This window comes from Protobothrops mucrosquamatus, unplaced genomic scaffold (assembly GCF_001527695.2).
Source record: "Protobothrops mucrosquamatus isolate PMUCROS unplaced genomic scaffold, P.Mucros_1.0 scaffold_294, whole genome shotgun sequence".
In the NCBI taxonomy this organism is placed as follows: domain Eukaryota; kingdom Metazoa; phylum Chordata; class Lepidosauria; order Squamata; family Viperidae; genus Protobothrops; species Protobothrops mucrosquamatus.
In genome coordinates this window covers 1,040,209-1,046,074 of record NW_015386370.1, presented here as the reverse complement: position 1 = coordinate 1,046,074, position 5,866 = coordinate 1,040,209, and positions in this window count along the sequence as shown.

Genomic DNA, 5,866 nt, shown 5'->3' with positions numbered 1-5,866 from the left:
TGTATAATAATGTATGAAGGAAGAAAAATGCAAATAAGAAATAATGGGGCAACAAGGACAAATACTCTAAAGAAGAATAAGGGGGGGAAATGTAAATAATAGAAGATTACTGTTACGAAATTGCTGTTAAAATATATACTGTGTATATATGTGTGTTATGTTTTGTTTTGTTTTGTTGGTTTAAATAATAAAAATTAAATTTTTTTAAAAAATAAATAAATAAATAAATGTTCCTGGAACACAGCCTCTACTAAAAGATATAGACTGTTTCTAATATATTTTGAAATGGAGAAACTCTATGTTCAACTTGACTATAAACTCATACTGGAAAACTTTATGAAGCTACTGACCAAATACGTTTGCAAATAAAAGAATGTACTACAGCAATAAGAAACAGAAATTCTTCTTTGAATCTACAAATTGACCCCCAGACTCTATCTGAGCATTCTACAGACCAAAAAACAACAGAAGCGGAACCAACTAAGATTAAAGAAGATTTCACTTTACTTCATATGCATCCTGATGAGATCTCCGAGGAACTAAAAAGGACTGTAATCAAACCACTTACAATTCCAAAATCAACAGAAATGGATAGACAAGCTCAACTAAGCGAGAACTATGGTAGCTTGGATAAGCAACTATTAACTACAAAGTTGGATATAACTGAGTCTGTTATTCAACAGTTTCAAATGTGGAGACTTGACTCTTTAAAACAACAAGGGATTACTTACAAAGGAGCTAGGTCTCTAAAAAAGAAAAGGGGTCGCTTTTGTTTGACCCAAAGGATACTACAAGGCACAAAAAGTGACTTGTGCATTGATCTAGAGGCGTTGCTATGGAAACCTGTCTGGCATAAAAAGAAAGCTAGAATAAGATTTAAGAGTATGACTCAAGGCTCTTTATAACGGGTTTAAAAGGCTTATTAGATATGGATTGATTTATGGTTTAAGACAGTTAAATAAGATGTTAGATTGAACAAAAATTAATTAAAGATTTGAATTTAATAAGATGTTTGTCTTTGGGAGGGGGTTAAAGGAGTTTGATACAGATATTGAGGGATTGATAGATTATAAAGTATAATAGAGTAGAAAGGTATTCTTTTTTTCTTTTTTGTTTTTGTTTTTTGCTTTTTTCTCTTTTCTTTTTTGAACTAATATTTTTGTTAATAGAAATGATAGTTATTTTGTAATGGAAGAAGAATAAGAAAAAAGAAGAAATGATATTAGTAAATGATTATTGATTATGTTAAGGAAAAAGGGAATGGAGAGACACCTGAAGTGTTAATTATGTATTTATATTAGCAATATGGAATATAGCAATTGAAATAGTAAAGCTTAATACAGGATTTGGACTTATTTAGACGAAATGTTATTGATGATTGTTTTAATTGACAGTTGTATTGAAATATATTAACTTGAATATAATATATTATTAGACGGAATAGACAGGGGGTTTCTAATAATTTAGTCTGAATTATATGAGTATGACTTTTTTTTGTACAATTGATTACCCTGCCACCACATTGATTCTTAAGCACTTGTTTGTAAAATGAAAAAACTAATAAAACTTGTTGTTTTTTTAAAAAGGTAAGCATGAGTAGCCCTAGCAGCCCTATTTTCAGATAAGGCCTGTTGAACCTAATCCCATCAAGAAAGATGTGGCAGTCAATCCTCTGGGTACATGATTAGCTTAAACCTAGACTAATTCTATGGACATTCAAAAACCAAAAAAGCTAAGTAAAGTGAATAATTAGCAGAGGCCTGTGTTTTGGGGAAACAAGCCCTACTTTGGGGAGCTGTGAAATAAAAAAAATGCTTTTTATTTCTAATCATTCTAGCTAATGATGCTTTTAATTTTTGTGGAGTTTTAAAAATCAGTGCCTCAAAAGCTGGGAAAAAAGGAGCCCCTAAAAGGCAGCCAGGGTCTGCATTCCCCCCCCCTTTTTTTTTTTCCTAAAAGGTATTTATTTCTAGGTGGCTTTAAAATCATTTCCTCGAATGCAGGGGAAAAACAAACAAACCACAGCCCTTTTAAAACCCTGCAGCTGGTTTTTACCTTTGTAAAAATCGAAAGACACATATTTTGCCAATTGCACCCTGAAATCCTCATGTACACGTAACCGTTCGAAGCACGGCCTTAATAAAATATATTCTGTCCCCCTACAGTAAAAGACAAGGCATATTAACAGGAATTAAAATGCTCAGAAGAGGCAAGCAGCCAGGCGGCAGGTAGGGGTTAAGACTTGTTCAGGCATGTCAGGACCGCGATTCCAGGCATGCGTGTTTCTGTTTGCTAGTAAAAAAGGGGGTTAGGCCTTGTTTGGGACATGCCTGGGCATATCATACTCCCCGTGATTCTGGGCATGCGCAGTGCTCAAGGGCGTGTCATTGCAAGGGGCAGGAGAGTTTGTGTGGGCAGGCCTGAACAGTTAGCGATTTAATTCCAGCATTCTTTTGAAGATGGCAAATACTGATGGAGATTTTTTTTGATGCAAATTTGACCCCCAAACCTCCCAAGCGTAGGCATAGAATAAGAAAAGGACCTGAGCTATATGGCTTCATTGAAGAGAACAAACTTATAAAGCCTTGTTATTGCAGATTCTGCAAAACATCAAATGGTAAGTAAATATAAAAAATTATGAAAACGGTATTTTGATTAGTTGAAACAGCTAGCCTAATTCTACCTTATTTCCTGTTTTAGAAATGGTGGAGTCTCAAAATGTCAGCATACCTCAGATTCTGAAAGCGTGTATCATTAAAATATTACACCACTGTTTAATGGGATGTCTACATTCAGATGAAGATCATATAGATAATATCGGTGAAACAGAGCTTATTAACAGCTTATGCTTTAGACTTTCTATGCCTCATGTACTCTGGATCATCATCAGTATTTCTGACAAAATGAATAACTTATATTTCACCTGGGATTCCCTTGGTGAGCTCAAGACATTCATACAGCGTATCGAAAAGAGCCGTAAACCACTGTCATTAATGTCAAAGATTGAAGCTGAATTGCCATTGTCTCTGAAGAGGTTCATATGCCCAAATGTAACAGAAATTAATTACAAGAAACTGTTAATGCTATGAAATTTATAATAAAATGTGCTTTACAAATCACATGAAAGATGTATTATGTTTTTTTCTGCTGATAGCCGGGCCAGCAGTCCCCATGCTACGATGGTAAGTGTTGTGTCGTGAGCCTGCAGAAGCAGGCTTGGGACGTTGTCATGGTAACGGGCTGTTGCAAAGCTGCCCGGGACCAGACAAAGTGGTGCCAGCCTGCGCGCATGCGCGAGGCACAAAGCGCACCATTTTCTTGTATCCTTTTTACCCAGGGATTCTGGCTATTAAAAAAGGAAGAGAGAGGCCTGCGAGCCTCTGAGTTGTGACGGAGTGATCAGGAGGAGAATAAAGAACTTGTTGCTGACAGTATGTGTGCCATTCTTTCACCGCTAAGATGAGGACTTAACACTGGCGACGAAGGTGGGATCGTCTTGCAAGCTGAAAGAAGATTGTAAGACTTACCCAAAGGAGTCTTTGAAGAAAGGAAGACGGCATTAAATTCAGCATCTGGCTGGCCAGTACAGCGTCGCTGGAGGTAAGCTGGCTGATAGACCCCTTCCTGAATAGCAAGCAAGAATGGCAAAGATTGGGAGGCTGTCAGAATTCGACGTAGCTCGCCCAGAGAGATGGGAGTCTTATGTTGCTAGAGCAGAGACTTACTTCAGAGTAAACCAAGTTAGAGAAGATGGCTTGAAGACTGCAACCCTGTTGTGTGTCTGCGGTCAGGACGTGTTTGAGATTGCAGAAAACTTGGCAGCCCCTGCTCCTCTAGAGTCTGTAATATACACAGACTTAAAAAATCTATTGAAAGAGCATTTCCAACCAGAGATGTCTGTCATTGCATGGAGACATACTTTTGAACAAAGGGATCAGAGGGCAGGAGAATCAGCCAAGGAATTTATCGCAACATTAAGAAGAGCAGCCAAACCATGTGACTTTAAGGATTTAGAAGAAAGACTTAGAGACCGTTTTGTATGCGGGTTAAGGAACAGAGGGCTGCAACAAAAACTCTTTGCAAGAAAAGACCTCTCGTTCCAAGATGCTTTGAGAGAGGTAACAGCTGAAGAGGCAGCAGGTGGGGCAGTCAAACACACGCGGCCCATCAAGAACAGCTCAGAAGAAGTTCCTGTGCACCATGAGGAAGTCCAAGAAGGCCCGGAAGAAGATCCTGAAGAAGAGGTGGATCATCTTTTCCCATCTACAGATGGAAAGAAGAAAGGAAGCAAAGACAAAGCTTCAGCTGGGCCTAAATGCTTCGGGTGCGGAGGTCGCCACAAGAGGGCCGACTGCAGGTTTCGTTCAGCCGTCTGCAGAGCGTGTGGAAGGCAAGGCCACATAGCAGCCGTTTGTCTAGGCCAAAAGAAAGTACAACTTCAAGAAGAATTGCACCTGAAAGGTACCAGGGTCCCCAGCCAAAACAGGGTGGGCTTCTGCACGTCACGCAGGAGTGTTTGCAGAACAGGCACACACAAACCTCTTAAAAAGAAGTTGTCCCTTAAGGTGAGGCTGCAAGGAATTCCCTTAGTTATGGAGCTGGACACTGGGTCCGCTCTTTCAATCATTTCCTTTCATACATTCAGGAAGATTTGCAATAGCAGTGGGTTCCAGGCTAAACTTAGACCTTTCAACATAATCTTAACAGACTTCCAAAACTCCAAGGTGTGTGTAAAGGGGGAGGCCACCCTTACTGTACAACACAAGAGTTTTGAGGGTCCCTTGGATGTGTTGGTTGTTGGGAGTGACAGAACGAGTCTTATAGGACTCGATTGGTTTGAGGCCTTGGGAATTCAGGTTACTGGCTTGCATAGCTTGCAAATGTTAAGCCTAGCAGAAGTCTGCGAGGAGTTTGCAGATGTGTTTAGTTCACAGCTTGGATCCTACAAGGGGCGTCCAGTCTTCTTATGACTTGACCCCAACATGACACCTATTAGGGTTAAAGCTAGAAGAGTACCCTTTGCATTAAAAGGGAAAATTGATGCTGAGTTGGATAAATTGATCCAACAAGGCATTTTAGAGCCTGTGGATTCAAGTCCATGGGAAACACCCATAGTTACGCCTCTTAAGGCTAATGGGGACATTTGTATATGTGCTGATTACAAGTGCACTATTAACAAGGCACTGCAACAGCATGCATACCCCGTACCAGTAGTCAGCCACATTTTGGCTTCCCTCAAGGGGGGGCGAGTTTTTGCAAAGCTTGACTTGGCACAGGCTTATCAACAGTTACCTGTTGACGAAGCGGCTGCTGAGGCACAGACCATTGTAACGCATAGGGGTGCATTCAAGGTCAAGAGACTGCAATTTGGGGTAAATGTTGCACCAGGCATTTTCCAAAGCATCATGGAAAGCACACTTAGGGGCATTCCTGGGGTTTGTCCCTATTTTGATGATGTTCTTATTGCTGGAGAATCCATTTAGAACTTAGCAGAGAGATTGAGGGCTGTGTTGCTTCGCTTCAGAAGAGCAGGCCTAAAACTTAAGAAGAACAAGTGCAAAATAGGGGTCAATTCTACAGATTTTTTGGGATTTAGAATAGACGCCCAAGGTATTCACCCCGCAGAATGAAAGTTAAAGGCCATACAGCAGGCTCCTAGCCCTAAATCTAAGGGTGAACTGCAGGCTTTCTTAGGCCTTCTAAACTTTTACAACGCTTTCCTACCTCACAAGGCTGCTGTAGCTGAACCTCTACATAGGCTTTTAGACAAGCAGGCAGTTTGGCAGTGGACCAAAGTCCACGAACAGAGTTTCAATGAGGTCAAGGCCTTGCTAACATCTCATGATGTGCTTGCACACTTCAATGA